At 43.0% G+C, this 22,358-nt stretch overlaps 1 protein-coding gene across 3 annotated transcripts in view; it reads right to left on the reverse strand.

Moving 5' to 3' along the window:
- Positions 1-18,299, reverse strand: part of LOC127007127 (uncharacterized) — a 60,757-nt gene extending 42,458 nt beyond the window's left edge. For all 3 annotated transcript variants that reach the window (XM_050877775.1, XM_050877774.1, XM_050877769.1), the window contains exon 1: positions 18,223-18,299. The gene's annotated coding sequence lies outside the window, so the exon portion shown is untranslated. The remainder of the gene's footprint in view (positions 1-18,222) is intronic.
- Positions 18,300-22,358: the final 4,059 nt, after the last annotated feature.

The raw sequence follows: 22,358 nt of genomic DNA on the forward strand, positions 1-22,358 counted from the left end.
CCTTCGCATTTCCCTTCCATTTTATTTCCTTTTACCTTCCCCTTCTTGCAGTGTCCTCTCTCTGTCTCCCTCTCTGTCTCTCTCTCTGCCCATGTTTGTCTTTCTGCCTGTCTGTCTGTCTGTTCGTCTCTCTCTCTCTCTCTCTCTCTCTCTCTCTCTCTCTCTCTCTCTCTCTCTCTCTCTCTCTCTCTCTCTCTCTCTCTCTCTCGTAAAAGTCGCATTTTCTTTTGTTTTGTAATGTCATTCCTCTCTTTGTTGTTCTCTTTACTGCCCATTTCCATCTCTTAATGGTTATTGTTTCCTCAGTTTTCCCCCTTTTCCTTTTCCTGGACAGTTACTTTTCCTCTCCCTCCTCTCCTCCTTCCTTTCCTCACTTTCCTATGAGCCACTCCTCCTTCTTGGATAACTGTCTGTCTTTCGTCTCTTCCTTCTTGTTCCCTTTCCTTCAATCAATCCTTACTATTCGTTCGCTTTTCTCTTCTTTGCGTCTTCAAATCTCTACTTTTCTTTCTTTCCTTCCCGTTCATCATCGTTCCGTTTCCTGTCCTTCCTGGTTGGTCTCTACGCTGTCCCTTCCTGCTCCTTCCTGGCCTTTCCTTCCCCTTCTATCCGATCCCTTCAGAGTCACTTCTTTCCCCCTCACAACAGCTCCCCTTGCCGTCCGTCTGTTTTCCCCTCTTTCCTCTTTGGCCGTTCAGCCGCAGCCCATTTGTCACCTGTCCACCCGGGAAGCAGGTCCAGCCAAGCCGAATTATTTCTTTAGTGGCCAAGCGTGTATATGTTTCTTCCACTGCTCGTACTCCTGACAAGAAACACGAGTCTATCTTTAATTTAGAATGTACAAGCTTCCTTTGCTAGTCCCCCTCACAAAAAAACAAGTCTCTTCTATTTAGTGTTTGTGTTTTTTTCCCCTCCTCGTCTCCCTCACACACAAAAAAGCTATCTTCTATTTCCCCCTAACAATGCGCATTAAAGAGAGATAGCATTCCACCTCTGGGACTTGTGACGCAGTTCCTTGTAAGTTTTTTTTCAGGCTAACAAAAGAGGGAATCCCTATAGAAAATGGGGGCAATTTATCTTCCCCGGACAATTATTTGCTTACGAGGACCCTTAGCTTATTCACCTTCCTCCGTAAGTTTCGCTGGAGAAGAGGAACACAGTGCGTGAGACCTTGCTCCTCTTTTTCCTTTACTCTAACAGGATTTATCGGATTTGTTGAAAGTTTAATTGCACTTCATTCCCTATAGTCTTTCAATCTCCCTCTATCTATCCACTTATCTATCTGCCTATGTACTTATCTATCCATTTATTATCCTCTATCCAAGTACTTATCCTCCATCTATCTATCTATCTATCTATTTATCCGTCCCGGTACATAAGGATCTGGAGAGAGCGAAACGAATGATGTGGAAACTTCAAACACATCACTGAGAGTCTTTGAAAGCAGAACGAATCTCTTTAGCGTCCGTCTGCATCGAGTGGCCGGGCAGGTTGTGGGCAGCGGCTCACGAAACCACACCACGCCGTAGGGGAGAGCCTCTAACATCCTACCGCGTGAATGGGTCGTCTTCCCAGGACGAAGATTTTCAACATTTGATCCCATCGTTTCTGGGAGGTCTGCTGCTAATGGAATAGGGATTCGGGACCATCAAGGGATCAGCATAATTTCAACCTCCAGACTATGAACACATTTTTTCACCGGATAGGCCAGATGAGCGTGATACGAGATACAGACAGTGATGATAGGCAGCCATGGATTTAGGAAAAGTGACACTACCAAGGGATCAGAACACAAATTTGGGCCGTATTCTCAGACGCTTCCGCCTCTCGAACCAACTATTTCCAAAGTCCAAAAAGGATATCAGTCGGGTTATCATGAGTGTTTCTTTTGGTTCATGGTACGGAAGAAGGGTCAAACTACCATCAGGGCCATAAAACTACTACTGGAAATGCCCACAGCTCCAACGAAAGCCTTGTCAAATATGTGTGCCTGGACGCCGATATGTTTAATAATACGGCCTAAATACACAAGCACAAAAACACAACCACCCTCATCTGCGTCCGAATTTCTTGCTCTCGAGGTAACTAAGATCTGCCGAGGGAGTAATTAATTAACGTCGAGGTAGACAAAGCCTCTCTGTTCGCCTGTAAAAACGCTCTTACCTCCCCGTGTTTTTGCCGGCTAAGGAAAGTAACACTACCAAGGGAATCAAAAGTGTGAGTCGACCAGACGGATGAAAATGCTTAGGATCGTAATCACTATACCATCTGAATTGTGTTGTTGTTTGTCATTACTATTCTACTTTTCATGGGTATTACTTCTTACTTCTATGGAGATTAAACGTAATGCAGTGGATGTGCAGAAACAAAATGGGAAAAAGGTGTCCCTTCATTTAGCATCCACGTAGGACTATAATCCCTACTGGTAATGGAGAGGAAATGAATTGTGGAACTTTTTTCCCGTAGGTTACATAAAATGGTCGTAACAGGAATCATAATAGTCTACTTCTCCATCCCCTCCACGTCTGTTTTCTGCGAGCGGGAAGACTTGCTGAGAGGGGAGACTCAACCTGGCCGCGGTTTCCTGTAATGTTGCGCCGCGTGGTATAACTCTTGCCGACACTTTTTACTTCTCTCCCAACCTTTCTCTCCAAATGATCCCTCCTCCTTGCACTGCCTAATGGACAACTACTAATAGCTATTGCCGGGCATATTGTTCTGTCCTCCATTGGTCATTATGGGTGATATAAACAAAACATAAGGGCAACACGTAAGGGGTGCTAAGTACTATGGCTGAAATTTTAAACAGTTCTCACGGCATTATAACGAGAATGGTGATGGGGAAGACTGCGCTCTCTCTCTCTCTCTCTCTCTCTCTCTCTCTCTCTCTCTCTCTCTCTTCATTGAGGGTGATCAAACAGATGACAAAGATTTCCTGCTGATGTAGCGCAAACTGGGTTGCCAAATGTGCACCAGTGACGAGGATCAGTGTGTGTGTGTGTGTGTGTGTGTGTGTGTGTGTGTGTGTGTGTGTGTGTGTGTCTCTCTCTCTCTCTCTCTCTCTCTCTCTCTCTCTCTCTCTCTCTCTCTCTCTCTCTCTCTCTCTCTTAGTGTGTCTTAGTGATCAAAGACGACAATGCTTTCTTCTTATTTCTATTGCTCTATTACGCGTCTCCAAGCACATTACATGCATTGCGCTTTTCCGAGATAAATCTTCCACTAGGCACGTGTATTTCGATATCATAATGGCGCATAGTATCGCTGAGCAGGACAGGAGGTAGCTTGTATACTTACTAAGCAGCTGTGGCAAGAGTTTTCATTTTCTAGTACGTATATTGCTGATGCACGGTCAGGCGGGCACCACACTGCATAAAGCATTCGATATTGGGTCAATCGGCAGCACGAGTAAGAGTCTATTGGTGCTGAGGATGCCCGGCGCCAGGAAGGCTAAACAACGAGTCAGGGAGGATATAAGGGGGAGAGGGCGGGGACTCAGCACAGTATATAGTGGTCGGGGCAACGGAGGAATAATGAGGATGCGGGCTCTGTATCCGCTGACTGGCCGCAGACAAGATGCCGCCTAAACGCTCCTGGTGGCGGCGTAGACCGTTCCTGATCTCTGTCAACCGTGGAATACGTGCGTCGTGGCCTTGTGTAGCGTTGTGCACTGCCAAGGATTCAGGGCCATATTCTTAATCAGATCGGCGCCTGAACACACATGTTTGACAAGGCTTTCGTAGGAGTTTTGGGCATTTCCAGAGGTAGTTTAATGACCCTTCTCCTGTACCATGAACCTAAAAGAAACCCCACTCATTAGAACCCGACTTTTGTCCTTTCTGGCCTTTGGAAATAGTTGATGTGAGAGGCGGAAGCGTCTGACAATACCAACCTCAGTGTCGTCGTAGCATGTCGCGCACAAACCTTATCACACGCGAAGCACAACCTGTTTCCACTAGACGATCTACCATCATCATTACTATTATTGCTGTTATTTACTTACTTATCCTTTCATTTCATTATTTATTTGGTTTATAAGTTCACACAGAGTCACAGGCGGAAGGGCGGCGCGCCAGGGAAATTATTTACGGCTGGGCTGAATATGCGCCGTGAGGAATTTTATGTACTAAGTATGAGGGACAGTTTTCCAGCGACTAACTAAGCGCATCATTTATACTGACTTTGCGCGAGATTAAAGGGTTGGCGAAAATTGACTACAACGTGAATCTGGCCGCAAGTCGAGCAACGTAAAGGAAGGAAGGAAGGGTGGTTGGGTTGGTTCAGCGTGGGGCAAGTAGGAAAAGGGTGCGGGGGGGGGGGAGGGGGGAGGTTGATGGAGGACAGTGGGTGGATAATGGATGACTTTGGGAGCGGAAGGATAGAGGAAAACTGAGTACAACGTGAATTTGGCCGCGAGTCGAGCAACGTAGAGGAAGGAAGGAAGGAAGGGTCGGGTGGTTGGTTTAGTCTGGCGCGACGGGCAAGAAGGAAATGGGAACGGGGTGGCAGATGACAGTGCGTGGATTATGGATACTTTTGGGAGCTGAGTTGGTGGGTGTATGACGGAAAGGATAGACGAAAACTGACTACAACAGGGATTTGGCTAAAGGTTGAGAGGACAGAAGGGGTTGAAAGGGGGGTTAACGGAGGACAGAAGGTGGATTAAGGATGATTTTAGGAGCGGAGTTGGTGGGTATATAGCGGGAAGTATAGACAGAAAGTGACTATAACGTTGATTTGGCTGAGGGTTAAGAGAACAGAAGGGATTGAGTGTGAAGAGTGAGGTAGTAGGAGTGTACGAAGATGGGTGATGCTCTAAAGTGGGCGGGTGAAATAGGGGTTAAGCGATGGTTTTTGGATAGAAAGTAGGCGTGTGAGGTAGCGGGTCTGGCGCCTCTGTGTACGATGGTGTGTAAAAATGGCTTGGCTGCTGAAGGACTAAGGATCGTTTCTGGAGAGGAAGTGGGCGTGTGAGGGATGGTAGCGGATCTGGCGGCTTTGTGTATAGAGGTTGGTAAAGGTAGACGGCTGCTGGAGAACTAAGAATGATTTTGGGAGAGGAAGTGGGCATGAGAGGGATGGTGGTGGGTCTAGAGCGTTTGTGTCCTGAGGGAGGTTGGTGAAGGTAGACGGCTGAGCTGCAGAACTAAGAATGGTTTTGGGAGAGGAAGTGGGCATGAGAGGGATGGCAGTGCGTCTGGCGCCTCTGTGCTGCTGGGAAACTTCGGCAGCCAAGTCTTGAAATAGATACGAAGAAAGAGGCGGTCCATCATTAGTGCTCCGATGGCCTGACAACTTGAAGCGGAAAGCACGTTAATTTTTTAGTCCTCGTAACTCTCACTCCGTTTTCTTTGTGTTGCGAGCTCTCAAGCTGGATTTTTCTATTCCATTTTTTCTCTTCCTTTAGTTATTTACTATCCGAGGTAGTGTCCAGTGCAGATGTATCTCTCTAATTTTTTTTTTGTCCCTCCACCCAAACATTTCGTTCAGTTGTCTTCCTTATCTCTCCCTAACTTACAGGTTTTTCCATTTTCCTAGCGTTCAGATATTGTAGCTTAAATTTCCCCATCCATCTCTACAAGTTTTCGTCCATTTTTACTTGTCACGGCTGATACGGTTCACAAACGTGTGCGAGTTATTGTCCGCAACAGTAATCATTCTAACACATTTTTTTTTACCCAATGATTAGGATTATTTAAGAGTTTGGTTGTTATTGTTTGCTATATTGCTACTTTTAATTCCACGATTACTAGCACAACTATTACTATTACTACTCCGACTACTGCTTCCCCCACCTCCTACCTTCCTTCATCTTCACCTCCTCCTTCCTACCACTACTAATAATAATGATACTAATTTCAACTTTATAGCCACACTATGCAAATAACTACGGTCAATTACTCGCTCGCGTGCAACTATTGCTAAGACGCATAAGTTCAGGTGTCCCCGTAAAAATCTCCGTATGATGACTCAGATGTGTAATTATTATCACCGATGTATTGAACGGACGGGCGCCTCAGCAACAAGGGGCAACGGGTGGCCTCGACTTCCTCCCACTGCCCAGAGTTAGAACAATCGCCTTCCAAACTTGAGGGAAGGTGAGCTCTGTATCTATCTTTCTTTCTTGCTCGAAGCGTCCAGACAGTTTGTGAATTTTTTTTTATTACTTCGTTTTGTTTTACGACCCCGGACGAGTTTCCGTTATTTTGGGGCCTTTCTGCAAGGTCGGATTTCAGTCGCTGTTTCTTTGTTTTTGTTTTCGTCCGTCAGCTTTTTTTATGTATTTTTTTTAGCTTTATTCGTCCGTTGCTCCATCTGCGTCTCTGGTTTCGTTCGTCTTTTTGCTTCTGTTTCTATCTGTTTGTCTGTTTCCATCTGTTTGCCTGTCTGTCGTTATTCTCATATGTCTGTCTGTTTGTCTCTGTTCATATATGCCTAGGTCTCTGTATGCGTTAGTAAGTCAATTAGTCAGTCAGTCAGTCAGTCAGTCAGTCAGTCAACTCTCTCTCTCTCTCTCTCTCTCTCTCTCTCTCTCTCTCTCTCTCTCTCTCTCTCTCTCTCTCTCTCTCTACCGCGCGCGCGTTCTGTTTCCCTTGCTCGCTCCATTGCCACTCGTTCGCGTGTAGCAGGAATAATATTGACTCGAGCAGCCTAACTTTATCAAACAGACCTTCCTCCTTCCTCGACAAGGCAAGACTATGCGATTTCCTGCAAGGTATGTGAGGGCTTGAGAACGACCACTTTCGCCGTCCGTGTCGCGCCGCCTCTGCAGTTCCCCCACCTCACTCACTCACTCACCCACAAACTCACAAACTCTCTCTCTCTCTCTCTCTCTCTCTCTCTCTCTCTCTCTCTCTCTCTCTCTCTCTCTCTCTCTCTCTCTCTCTCTCTCTCTCTCTCTCTCTCTCTCTTTGTGTGTGTGTGTGTGTTTGAAAGTTTGAAATTACACGCGAGGAACATAGCAGACGAACATTTCCCTACCGATTCTCTTCCCCTACGTCGGGGTTATAATGGCGAGTGCGTTGATTAAAGCCTCTGGAGGGTGACGTAACTCGGGTAACGTAACTCGGGTAACGTATCTCGGGGAACGTAACTGTGGGAGGATCCTAAACTGCACATAGGTCCTTTCTCGGGGTAGGAGACGAAGGTGAGGAGTTAGCTTGGGCGGGAGAATGGAGAAGAGAGAAGAGAAGAGAGGAGAGGAGAGAAAATATGTGTGGAATTTCATGGAGGAAGAGACGCTGGAAAGGCTGCCCAATGTACCCCCTTCACGAGACTCGCATGCTAGTTCTAAACACGTGTCCGCTCTTTCGCCTAGCTAACCACACATGAACTATGGCTCACCTAATACCTCGCTGGCCTTCACCTCCTTCCAGAGCCCCGAGCGAGTCCGTCTCAAGTCACCAGAGCCACTTACCCCCCGCAGAATGCCTGGTATGCAGCAGGAGGAACGAGCGACCTTCAAACACTGTAAAAAGGTGCCATCGAGTCGAGGCGGCATCCCAAGGCGACATTTCCGGCAAAGGAGGATAAGATTTCAGGCAAAGTTGTGTGTGTTGTTTGTGTGTGTGTGTGTGTGTGTGTGTGTGTGTGTGTGTGTGTGTGTGTGTGTGTGTGTGTGTGTCTTGTCCAAACGAGAAAATATAGTTTGCGTTTTTCTGAATGTTATGCAATTACATTTGTGAGTTTAAGGGGTCTGACTAGGTCAGTTTACTCTCAAAAAATGTTTATTTTATTTTATTTTGACATAAGAGAAAACCATGTATGTACAGTGTCATGGGACATTTATGTCTTCTTAGTGATCATTTTTAAGCCCATTAAATTGCATCCCACGCTCTTATTTAAAGGACCGCGTGTCATTTGAATATCCCGTTTTCTTAGTAAATATTACTTTTCCCTATTTTTTTGTTTGTTTTTTACATACGCCTCTAGGTAGCTGGCTGTGGCCCATAAATGTGATTGTGGTGGCCTGAGGGAAGCAGCAGCAGCTTCAAGGCCAAGCTGCTCTCTCCCACCACCAAGACGCGACGAGGAGATATACATCGTGTCAAATGTTCAGCTCCAAGAATTATTCAAGAAAGCACAGTACAAGGAGTGTGGAGGAGATTTTTTTGTAAAAGCTGACAACCAGGGGATGGATTGCAGTCTTGAAGTTGAATGTTTGTGCGAAAAAAGGCATACTCTCACCCCACGATCCACTACACCAGCCATTACAACTAAAGAAGGCTTCACAGAAAACAACCTGGCCCTAGTACTGCACACCATGCTCAGTAACCAAGGCTACAATGGCTTCTCTGCATTGACAGCTTCAATGAAGCGGCCAGGCCTACATTCTAAGGGGTACGACTCCCATGCACAGTATCTCTTTGAGAAAATTGAAGAATTCTACAACACCACCATCAAGGAAGGGCACAAATCCGTAAGACAACACTATGCCAGGCTTGGGCAGAGGGATAATGGCCTTATGGACATCGACGTAAGCTATGACGGCTCCTGGATGACTCGAGGCCACACAAGTCACATTGGTATTGGTCTTGTGATTGAGGTTGACACCAGATATATAGTATCCTCATCAAGAGGAGGGGACCAGTAGCTATCAGTATCAAATGCTGTCATCCAAACTGTTGTAGAATACAATGAATAATGATATGATGATATTTGTTGGCTAAAAGAAAGGCCTACAAAAAAGATGAAAGGGTGGCGGAGTAAGTTAAAAATTTAAATGCCCATAACTCAAAAAGTAATTTTCCTAACTTCAAAATTCCTGAATTTGGAAAGTCTTCAACCGATTTTAGATCTGTTTGCAGTTTTGGAGAGAGCATTAAAAGACCTTTATTGTCTTACCAGATTTTCCATCTAGGTTCAATAGTTTAGTCACAAGAAGGGAGAAACTAAAAAAAAAAGTGGAAAATGAGTACGTTGATTTGAAAATTCGTAAGTATTATGATTATTCGAATCCATGGATTCTGTGGCACGACAAAGTAAAGGAATGTTTATTTTATAATCCTATCTAAAGAAAATTAAATTCGAGTGAAAAGCAGATCTCATCTCATTTAACCGATGGAAGTGATGATACGAAAAAAAAAAAGGATTTAGATTTATTGAAAAAAAATTCTTGAGATATCATCTTCAGATTTGCTGTGGATAATCAGTATAATAAAGATCTTAAACCATGCACGTCTCATGGCGACTGGAGTAATCCATCGCTACGGCCTAGTCAGACCCCTTGACTGGGGTTTAATGTCACTGGATTTATTTGTATATAATATTTTTTTTTTCGTTCACGAAATTCTAGCCTGATAATTGGACTGAGCAACAGGGCCCACATGTGAGAGCCAGCGCGCACACATTCTCTCTCTCTCTCTCTCTCTCTCTCTCTCTCTCTCTCTCTCTCTCTCTCTCTCTCTCTCTCTCTCTCTCTCTCTCTCTCTCTCTCTCTCTCTCTCTCTCTCTCTCTCTCTCTCTCTCTCTCTCTCTCTCTCTCTCTCTCTCTCTCTCTCTCTCTCTCTCTCTCTCTCACACACACACACACACACACACACACACACACACACACACACACACACACACACACACACACACACAGGAACTGCAGAGGCGGCGCGACACGGACGGGCGAAAGAGAGGAAGAAAAGGAGGAAGATATGAAAGAAGACGAAGATAAAGCGACAGCGCAAACAGTGGAAATGGAGGAGCAGGAGGAGGCAAAGGATGAGGAGGAGAATTAGGAGGACGAAGGGGGAGGAGAATGGACGAAGAGGGAGGAGGAGGAAAACGAGGAGGGAAAAGGTGGAAAACGAGGGAGAAGGAGGAAAACGAGGAAGGAGGATGATGAAAACGAGGAGGTGAAGGAGAAGGAGGAAGAGGAAAGAGGAGAGGAGGAGGAGGAGGAGGAAAACGAGGAAGGAGGAGGAGGAGGATGAAGAGCAGGAGGAGGAGGAGGAGGAGGAGGAGGAGGAGGAGGAGGAGGAGGAGTTGGAGGAGGAGGAGGAGGAGTTGCAGGAGGAGGAGGAGGAAAACGAGAGGGAGGTGGAGGAGGAGGAGGAGGAGGAGGGTGCGGAAGGAAATGGCCGAGGACGGAGGAGGAAAACGAGGAAAGAGGTGTGGGGAGGAGGAAGAAAGGGAGAACAAAAAATGACCATGGAAAAGAAGGAAGCAGGAAGCGAGAAAAGGAAGAAGAAACAGAAGAACGAATGTGAAAAACAAGGGAAACATATTTATAAGGAGGATGTTTTTGATGTCTAATGAAGGACGGGAAGCTTCAGTATTCAAGGACACACAAAGAATAGGCTCTCCCTTCGGTGGACTCGATGGATGACTTAACTTCCAATCGTAATGCCTTGCAACAGCGGAATCGATAAATAACCAGTTTGCGATTTCAAAAGAATGGGAATACGTCTTCAGTTCGTGGACCGAGAATGATTGCGATTTTCTTTCTGGACTTCGAGGTATTTTTCCTCAATTATTTTTAGGCCAATCTATCTTGCTCACTGGAGGTTGTCCCCAAGCCTTCAGATTGACTGACAGAGGAAAAATTAAAGTTGGTTTACTGTCTCACAAACGCAAGACGTGAGAGATTAAAAGATTCTCTCTCTCTCTCTCTCTCTCTCTCTCTCTCTCTCTCTCTCTCTCTCTCTCTCTCTCTCTCTCTCTCTCTCTCTCTCTCTCTCTCTCTCTCTCTCTCTCTCTCTCCCCTCCCCATCCCACCACGATCACATGGCCGTATTTATTCTGCCATCAAGTTTTGCATGACAATTGATGGCCACTCTTGGGAGTCCTTCTGCAGAGGACGACAAACCCACGATGCCTCACCCACCCGAAGACTTTGAATCCTCTCCTGAACGAGTGCCATCCTAAAGATTGATTGGCGCGAGATCGATTGACTTTAGACGATATATTACCCGCAGATATCACATTTATCACATTTACTAACATACAAAGGGTGCAGGGCAGCACATCACTGACATACAAGGAGTGCAAGTCATCATATTTCCCAACATACAAGGGTGCAGGTCATTACATTTAACACATATACCGACATACAAGGGGTGTAGGTCATCATATTTATCGCATTTAATAACATACAAGGGGTGCAGGTCATCACATTACTAACATACAAGGGGTGCAGGTCATCACTTTACTGACATACAAGGGTGCAGGTCATCACATTACTAACATACAAGGGGTGCAGGTCATCACATTACTAACATACAAGGGGTGCAGGTCATCACATTACTAACATACAAGGGGTGCAGGTCATCACATTACTAACATACAAGGGGTGCAGGTCATCACATTACTAACATACAAGGGGTGGAGGTCATCACATTACTAACATACAAGGGGTGCAGGTCATCACATTACAAACATACAAGGGGTGCAGGTCATCACATTACTAACATACAAGGGGTGGAGGTCATCACATTACTAACATACAAGGGGTGGAGGTCATCACATTACAAACATACAAGGGGTGCAGGTCATCACATTACAAACATACAAGGGGTGCAGGTCATCACATTACTAACATACAAGGGGTGGAGGTCATCACATTACTAACATACAAGGGGTACAGGTCATCACATTACTAACATACAAGGGGTGGAGGTCATCACATTACTAACATACAAGGGGTACAGGTCATCACATTACTAACATACAAGGGGTGGAGGTCATCACATTACTAACATACAAGGGGTGCAGGTCATCACATTACAAACATACAAGGGGTGCAGGTCATCACATTACTAACATACAAGGGGTACAGGTCATCACATTACTAACATACAAGGGGTACAGGTCATCACATTACTAACATACAAGGGGTGCAGGTCACATATTTACTGGCATACAAAGGGTGCAGGTCACACATTTACTGACATACGAGGGGTGCAGGTTATCACATTTAAACATTTACAACTTTCATATTACCTTTTTTTTTGTTGATAGTGGACGGAAAACGAAAACATGGTCATTTTGCGGAACTGCCTCAAAATGTTTCGCGCAGTGTATCGGGGACTCTTTCCAAAGGCCTCTAGTCGAAGTCACCTCACTCGCGTGCACCTTAGCAAAGAGAAAAATCGCCCAAGTTCCGAAAGAGTCAGCGATAAAGAGGCGCCATTCACCTCCCGTCGTTGAAAAAATGGTGACAAACCGAGGCGCATATACTACCTGTGGGCGAGTTCATGCTATTTATAATCCTTTAAATGTTGGCAATTTACTAACACTTGGCTTGTAAGCTATAACAATCACAGCTGCAGACTTTTAACACTTGCCATTACCTCGTTATCACACAACACTTTACTGTGATGGTTCTCAATATTTGTCAAATTCTCCATCCATCTATCTATCTATCTATCTATCTATCTATCTATCTATCTATCAATAATGGGATGTACGGTATAGCTGCGCGTGGCCTCGGTTGTCGGTCACCTTAGATTCATTTATTCTCTCTTGGGTTATTATGTTGGTAACTAGGAAGAAATTTGTTTAAAGGAAAGCCCAGGAAAAGCAAGAAAACGAAAATCTCAATAGGCATGGATTTTATATTTTTTTTGTACTGCTGCATGATTATCTGTTGTCTTACCCCGATACTCCTTGGGTTATTGCTTTGCCGCACTCGTAACTCCACGCCCACTCGTCCTCCTCCTCCACACCACCATCGAGTAAGGCAAAACACTCGCCATGCACGCTCGCCACTCGCTGATTTAGATCGCGTGAATGCTCGGTGCAGCGGCGGAAGGCAGTGACGAAGAAGGGATAGAACGGGACCTCCATCCGGGAAACTGGTCCAAAAGCACGCCATAAACCTTTCACGGCATCTAACGGACGAGACAAGTGAAAAAAATACGAACGAAAGAGGAATAAGTAACGAACGGAGGAGGGTTTCTTACTCAAGGTCACGGAGGTCGTCTTTCACAGGCCATTATTTGCCTTGGTTCTCTTCAATAATTATTTGTGCGTCGGAGGGCAACGAAAGCATCTGATGTGTTGCTTTCCGATGTCACCTCAAGCACTGTTCTCTCTCTCTTCTCTCTCTCTCTCTCTCTCTCTCTCTCTCTCTCTCTCTCTCTCTCTCTCTCTCTCTCTCTCCGTCACAGCACAACCATTAATTAAACTTGGAATGGGCTGCGCCGTGTGAAAGGACGCGTTGCCTCATTCATTACGGCCCACTATTTTGGTTTCTTTTCGGGCTGGGGTTGGGGGATCTTGTTTACGGGACCCTGCGTTTTATTTGTATATTTATGGTGGAGTTTATGGCAATAGTGACGATAACAGGCAGGTTTTTCCAAATGTCTGCCTTGTCATTGATTCAGTCAGTTTCATTTTATAGGTAATTCACCGACATCAACCCAGTTTTTATGAAAATTTTTCCTAAACTCAATGGGCTCTTCCTTGTCCGATGCCACACATTTTAACCAAGTTTCATGAAGGAATAATGAATAGGTTTTTTTTTTCTTTATATCGCTGACAAAAACAAACATTCAGCATCTAAATCATAACCTGCTTGTTGTCGGCGGAGGCAAATATATCTTAATAAAAGTACCATAAATGAAAAAGTCCGGCGAACGTTCAGAAGGCGTCGAGGGTTCCACACGAGAGGCGCCCCGAGTAGCCTGGGACAAATTGTCAGCCAGGAAGCCAGCGACTGACGGTCACCCAGACTGCCTGTACAGGGCTTCCATGTCGATGCCGGACGGCCAAGAAGAGCCCGTGGATGTCTACACAACGCCGAACCCGCACCAGGAGGTGTTGGCGATGCAGCAGCTGGACGGGCTGATCGGAGTGCCCAGGGCGTACGGCGTGACGGAGCCAGCGCCAGAAGCCCTCGTTATCAGTTCCTGCCAAGGGTCTACATTAAGGGCCTGGCTGGCCGAAGGCAATGTTTGCACTTGCCTGTCTGCGCTTCTGAACATCTGTACCACACTTAGTCGGATGCATTCCATGGGCGTCACTCACGGGGATCTGACGCTCCACAACATCTTGGTGGACGTTCAAAATAACGATGATGTCAAGGTCTTCCTGGTGGGCTTTCACTCGGCGCATCAACACGCTACTCAGGAGAATATCAAGGCGGACGAGAAACAGGTACAAAGCTTGGCGACAGTCATTGTCTTGAGCCTGAACAAAGACAGCGAGGGGGACTTTTACCAGAGGCGTGGGCAGCTTCTGCGCCACGCTGATCAGCACCTAACGCTGGTGGAGATCGGTCTGTTGGTGTGCGGGGTCCTGTACAATCACCCAGAAGTTCGGCGGTGATTTACCTCCCATTTTCCATCACAGTTACATTTCCTATTGCGTTATCTTTTCCAACAATGCGAGCTTATGCTTAGAGATCTTTTAAAAATCAATAACAGTGAACTTAGTGACACTTAGCCTAAAGATTTTCCTCAAAGTCGCAGAAGTTCAAAAAAGCACTCAAAGTCTCGATAATAAGTTTGATTTAGGATATTCACGAACCACAAATGAAAATAGTCCTGGGTGTAAAGTCTGCTGTAACAGGTAATAATGACCAGGGTTTAGTAGTTCCACGATGAGCTGGAACCAAGAAGAGGCTGAGCGGCTGGAGGATGGCCGATTCAGATGAGTTATGGCGATGAAGAGGGCAAAACTGGTTTGTGTGGGGGGAGGATCACAGTTGGGTGGTGGTTTAAGAAGCCACACAACAACATCGCAATTTCCACTAAAGTGAGTCCTTCAGCAACGTCGATCTGATTTACCTCTTCATGAAAGCTGTTATCACAAGCCTCATTTAAGCAAAAGACAACGTTCTTTGCAAGGATGAGCATCATACTTTCGTCCTCCTTGATATCCACCTCCTCAGCACCTTTCTTAGCCAAGTGGAAGTCCACCAATGACACTTTAATGTCGCTGCTTTCCATAACATCAACGAAGATATTATGAGCCCTCAGGTTCCCGTAGCTGATGCCCCGGCTATGGATTCGATACATGATTTTACATACACATATAAGGGCGAGGAGGGACGCCCGAACATTGCCTTCCGCTACCAAAGCGTGCAATGGAAACCCGTAGCAGCGGGACAGAACGAGGGCTGCCGTGCCTCGCGCAGTCACGCCGTACATTTTGGGCACTCCCGCAACGCCGTCCAGCTCCAACAACACCAACGCAACTCGACGCGGGCTCAGCGCAAAGCAGACTTCCACAGGTTCCCTCGTACCGCCGGACATCACTAATGAGGCCTCGTACAGGAGGGTGGGGCGGCCATCCAGAGCCAGGACCCGACCCTCGAGGTGCTCCCACTCCACCCCAGGAACAGTCTTCGAGGATCCGAGAGGACTATCGCTAGGCATTGTTGGTGTCCTACAACCGATGCAAAGGAAAAGGTAAATTAATTGACTGATTGGGGCATTCCATCATGGCACCGCCTGATGGAATGCCCCCAAAAAGGTAAAGTTAGAAGCATAAGCTACAGCTACGCGTGGCAGCGGTGCTAATATCCGTCCCGTTGGCCCTTTGAGCAAGGTTTGATTTGGTTTGAGACCCTTTGATCTTAAGGTTCTACAGAAAAATATCTATTGTTTAGCTTGCACTTAAGATTAATTGGAATTTTAAGTTAGATATATTTTGTTTATCAGGTGTAAAATTCTGTTCTTCATGTCATAAACGAAATTAGTATATTGCGAAGGGCATAAGGAATAATCGGCCGGCCCAAAGGTTTTATGTAAAGAGCGAGCTAATTTATATCGCTAAATGTTGTGACTGAGGTCCTGTCATTTATCTAATTACGTGTTACATTCAGATAATTACCCATCAGCAAATTATGTACGGGCAGGATGTAGCTGATGACGGAAGACAGTGAGTTTCTGCACCCGCGTTACCAGATCATAGTACCTCGCATATTATATTTACCGGTTTTTGACACTTTATGAATGCAAAAGAACATCAATAACTAACAGTTTTAACAATGACTTTAGCTGAATATTGTCATTTGTGTGGCTACGACAGTTTTGGGGAGGCAACCGATAATGTAATGTTTTGAGTTCGACAATCTAGTAACGTTGGATCACTCTGGAGACACTAAGCATACGATTCTTCCGATAAGCGACGCCATACGTGATCATCTTTTTTTTTATGAGATCAGCAACCGTTGAAGGAAATGGTGTCAGTTGAATACATGTTTACGGCGAGTTCTTTAATTTAATGCCCAACTTCAAAACGAGAATAATGACCTTTGCTCACGAAATACGAAAGTGTGTGTGTGTGTGTGTGTGTGTGTGTGTGTGTGTGTGTGTGTGTGTGTGTGTGTGTCGCATTACGTGTATACTCCTCTTTCCAGCACATGTATGAATGTCAGCGAGAGTTATTAATGCCGAGCCATTACCGAAAATTCCCATTAATTAATTTAAATTTTTTGGTTATTATTCAACCGCGAAAAATTGCGTTCATTAGGGAGGCCGCGAGACTGATAATGATTTGTTCCATTTGTTCGCGTAACAGCCGATTGGATATACAGAAAAAAATAATGCCCTGAATTTTCTTTTGAGTCTCTCGTTTCGTAATTGAAATGTAAAGTCAGTAAGATTTTTTCTCTTCGTTTGCTTCATCGTGGAACTGATCGCAAGTATTTAAACAACTGGTATACATATTCTGCGATCCATAACTCGTAATGGTAGTAATACGTTTGCAAAGCCGTTGTAGTTTTGTTGACTAGACATAAAAAAATGTATCTCACTTTATTATTTGTCCTTGGCTTCAGGCCAGACAAGGTTACTGAAGCGACGTTACTTTTCTTTTTCCATATCGTGATGAAGCATGAATGGGATTTTGGCGCAGTGGTTTCCTTTCTTCCGTCATTTTTTCCTATTTTATTTTCCGGTGACTGACAGAGATACTTAATCCTTGCCCTGCATCGTTAGCCTGGACCCTAACACGAGGGGGGAGGGGGGGGAAGAGAAAAAGAGAGAGAGAGAGAGAGAGAGAGAGAGAGAGAGAGAGAGAGAGAGAGAGAGAGAGAGAGAGAGAGAGAGAGAGAGAGAGAGAGAGAGAGGAGAGAGAGAGAGAGAGAGAGAGAGAGAGAGAGAGAGAGAGAGAGAGAGAGAGAGAGAGAGAGAGAGAGAGAGAGAGAGAGAGAGAGAGAGAGAGAGAGAGAGAGAGAGAGAGAGAGAGAGAGAGAGAGAGAGAGAGAGAGGAATATTGAATAAGCTCAACGAGTCTTGCCAAATTTGTCCATTAATATCAAACTATTCCATTCCGTTTTCCCCGGCAATATTTGGAATACCTTCAGCTTTCCACACTACCCTTGCTAGTTGCTGTTATTTGAGCAGGGATATACACCACATACTACTTTTTTTTAGTATTTTCCTCAGTCCGCATTGCCACACTGCGCACGAACCAAACAACAACGAAAGCCGGAAAACAAACAAAACAAATATCGTCTATTAACAAAAGCGTGTTGTTGTTACATAGTGTTTTATGGCGTGTGATTCTGGACATAGACGACTAATGCAGCTCTACTCCGAGTACTATACTAAAAACGGATGCATTGATATGTTTTTTTCCCCTCCTGTGAAGTACGTAATGTCAGGTCATCGTTACTGTAAAAGTGGAATTATTTGTTTATTTGGCTGTGGAGTGAGAGTACTTATTCTACATATTAAAAAGTGAGATACATATACATTTTTTTGTGTGTGTGTCTGCTGGGAGGGGGCAGGGATACTTATTTCCCCAAGTATCTCCAAAGCGGCTGATTTTTTGAGATTTGTTGCTCGGATTTAGGATTGGATCTCTTTCCTGACATCCTGAGGTGGTACAGGGGTTCGATTTTCCTCCCCCTGGCTTCTCTTTTTCCCCTATGCGCCTCCATAGCGACTGTTTTTCTTTTAGTTGTCGTTGCTCGGAGTTTAAGATCGGATCGCCTTCCTGACATAACGCAGCGCACAAGGGTTCGAATCTCCTCGCCTTGGCTTTTTAATTCAATGGCTTCCCTCTAATCCACTAGATCAACGCCCCCACGAGGGAAGCGATTTAATCATGAGAGGTCGCGAGATTAAAGATATATACGAAAACTTAAGAGTGCTTTTTCTTCTTCGTAAGTGTGAATATAACTGGCATAATATAACAGGAAGTGCCATTTTGTCACTACTACTACTGCTACTACGACTACTGCTGTTACTACTACTTCTATCAAACATGAAGACTGTGCCCAAGGGTGAGGTAGAGGAGCACTTCAATGCGTGAAAAGGGTAAAGGTAAAATGCAGCCTACCTGGATGTTTTACAAGAGGGAAAGGTCAGGTGTCGGGTTCCTGAGATGGTGGCGGAGGCGGGTCAAGCAGCGGCCTGCAGAATGACGGGAAATGGGAGTTAATTAATGGGTAATTGCATGAGGGAAGGCACGCACCCGCACCGAAGCCAAAAATGGGACTGGCGTGAAATTATGTGACTTAACTGATTATATGAGAAGCAATACCGAATAATGATGAAATGAAACCCGATGTGTTCCAATTCATATTATGTGAACTTTTTTGGTTGGGTGCGTGCGTGCTGGTATAATAAAATCGAGAACCATATTAATGAAATCATTAATGATTTCGATGAGACCACAAAAAAAAATTAGAAGCTTAAATAGTTAATAGGAAGTGAAAAAAAAGACATTACCGAACACTTCAACGAGAATTCAAATAAAAAAGAAAGAAACGATATGATTCTACAGTACAAATATGCTCACAACAGACTGAGAAACGCAGGATAGTAGCTGTGAGGGACCTACAGCGACAGGCAATTTGGGCAGACTGTCAGACGCTAAAGGGGAGGCGGTAGAAGAGGGCTATTTGGCAGGATTCTGTACCAGGGGAGGTGTGAGAGAGGACGAGAGTAAGATAAAAGTAAAACTTTCGGCACGCCTCCCTGGAAACAAGGTAAGAGTTTTCACGTTTTCTGGGAATATATACGAAAACTTTCAGAGTACATTTTATCCTTCGTAAGTGTGACCATAATTTGCCAGGAACTTCCACTATTACAACAACAACTTCTACCACTACTACTGCTACTACTACTACTACCTACTACTACCACAATCATCACCATGCTAATTCCGCAATCACTATTACAATTAATTTCCTAGGATCTACCATTACCACCACAATCGCTATTACTACTATTAGTCTGTTTCATTTCATCTGTCCACCAACAAAGCGGGAATTTCATAGATGTGGCACCTGCGCATTTCTAGCTCATGAATACGTGAAAATTAACGGTTGTGACGAATATTCAAGCTAATTTTTCAATAATATATTTGAATGTTTATGTATAGAAAGTAACCTCAGTTCTTATAACTCTCAAACATGCCGATTTTCATCGATAATATAACACACAAGCACACGAAAGACAAGCTTGTATCAAACAGTACAGTCAGATCATACTCGAACGATTTATGTATGGTTTTTCACTTACCTATAATTAATCTCATTGCAGGTACTGTACATTAAAAGATATCTGGCTCTGCAAATGCAAATGAAGGGTATTTTAATAATTTACTGGATGTAAATAACGATTAATATTCGATATAACTTGAATGAATAGGCACTTGCAGAGCCAGATTTAATTTCATGTATCTGAAAGGAGATGAATTAAGATATTTAAAAGTCTTTAAAAGTGTAAATCGTTCGAGTATAATCTGACTATACTGTTTGATACAAGCTTGTCTTTCGTGTGCTTGTATTGTACATAATTATCGATCCAAATCGGCATGTTTGCAGTTTATGTAAGATGGCTTGAGGGTTCTTTGTATACACAAACATTCAAATATATCACTGAAAATAAAAAAAAGTTGATCTTTACGCAATAACGAAGTAACAAAGCGCGGGTGCCACATCTACGTTCGCGAGTGGACAGACGGAATGAAACAGACTACACTACTACTACTACTACTACTACTACTAACTCTTCCACCTTTACTGATGACGATAGTGATGGTGGCAAAGATGATGAAGACGATTTATGATTATGAATAAAAACTGTGAACTTGAATAAGGATTCAAGGTTATCCAACACAGCTGCCCTTGGGATGATACATTAATTAAGGAGATGCAACACCTGCATATCATAAATGTACTAACTAAAAAAGAAAATAATAGGGGTTACGCAAGTGGGTTCAAGCTATATAAATTGAAATACACCATATAAGTTGAGAGAAGACGAGCAAAAATGTATATATATATATATATATATATATATATATATATATATATATATATATATATACACACATTATATATATATATATATATATATATATATATATATATATATATATATATATATATATATATATATATATATATATATATATATATATATATATATATATATATATATATATATATATATATATATATATATATATATATATATATATATATATATATATATATATATATATATATATATATATATATATATATATATATATATATATATATATATATATATATATATATATATATATATATATATATATATATATATATATATATATATATATATATATATATATATATATATATATATATATATATATATATATATATATATATATATATATATATATATATATATATATGTTTATGATATCAAAATGATAAAAGCTATATATATTGTTAATAAGCGACCAGGATCAAACACCGACTCGAAAGGGTTAAAAAATCGAATAAATTCGCAAAAAACGACTAAAAATAAACTATTTTTGAGTTCCCAATCTCGAAACCCACTCACTTTTTTTAATTTAAAAAACTTATTTAACAAATAATTTAGCCCTACTAATGTGCTTTCCAATATGATGCATAACATTTCCCTACTCCTAGTAGTTTCGTCGCTATAGCTCGAAACGTAAATCCTTTTGAGAGCGATTTTGACGAACTCCAGACACTTTGCTGTTTTTGTCTAGTGTGGCATTGCTATTGCCTCTAGAAGGCTGCAATTTGGCATGTAGCCTCTCCTGGCAATGCAGTTTGACCAGCTCGAAGGAATTTGTGATAATTCGATTCTAGGTTTGTCGTTGAGCCGTGACAACACAGATATATACAACATTTAATGTTGCCTAAAACAATTTATGAATAGAAAAATGCTTATGCTAAACCAAATATAAAGTTATTGTGGTTTGCGTGTATTAGAGTGCGAATAACAAAACAAACGTGCTTGTTTTGGGATTATACAACTTGGGAGTGGTTGTGCCACCATTCCCATCCACGGTGATTCTTCCAATGCCTAAAGCGTTTATATACATAAAAAGTTTCATAGGAACTTCAATATCACGGATAGTTTTGTAGTAAATGTATGTCGGGATACACACACACACACACAAAAAAAAAAAAAAAACATTTTACATAAACCAAAATGTCAAAGCTAAACTGAAGCAGCGACGCAAGACTCGTATCTTTAAGACTTCATGTGGCGGGAACACTTTCCTCGGAATCCCTCGGGAAATTTGTGTAAGCATATTGCTCCACACTCTCCACCCGCGGAGGCTGTAGGTGCGCTGCAGCATTACGTTTTTATTAAATTATAATCCTATTCCGACATTAGCAGCGGTGGGAGACACTTTCACATTAGGCATAATATTTAACTTGTTTAATGTATAAAGAATAAACGAATAATAACCATAATACACCCCGACATTCAGGTATACCAGCATACATTTTGAAGGAAGTGCTCACACGATTAGTGCCGAGACATGTAAAGCTTGGAGTGATCAGCTCACAAGTGCGTGCTGTGGTTTGCATGTTATTAGAAGTAATAAAATGACAGCACAAGTGGCGAACTTACTTTTCACTACCACTACTACTACTACTACTACCAACACTGCTACAAATACTAATATTAATTTTTAACAACAGGAAAAGTGCCAACATGAACATCAGCAAAAACAAAAACTTATCCATGCTTCCACCTCCCAGGCCCTTCCCAGAAGATTAATACAGGTTGCTTGATTAGAGGATTCGTCAACTCAAGAGGCGATGTAACTAATAAAACTAACAATAATAATAATAATAATAATAATAATAATAATAATAATAATAATAATAATAATAATAATAATATAACAACAATATGAATAATAATCAGCGGCAGCAAAAACAGAAGATGAAGAAGAAAAAAAAAAGATTAAAGTTCCGCTCAAAGTAGAAGGAAACAGTTTCTTCTTTTTTTCCTGCAGAATATCGTGAAGGCGGAAAATTACAATCAATTTCATAAACGGCATCTTGTTTCTCGAAGTTTGTCTTGCTGGTGGCGTCTCTTGTTCCTCCTTGTTAGAGTACACCCCTTAGAGTTTGCTCTTTGCATTACGGCTGCGTGATTGCTTGCTTGTTAATCTTGGCGTTCATTTGCCTTGTTTTTAATTCA

The sequence above is a fragment of the Eriocheir sinensis genome, chromosome 34 (assembly GCF_024679095.1).
Source record: "Eriocheir sinensis breed Jianghai 21 chromosome 34, ASM2467909v1, whole genome shotgun sequence".
Lineage (NCBI taxonomy): Eukaryota > Metazoa > Arthropoda > Malacostraca > Decapoda > Varunidae > Eriocheir > Eriocheir sinensis.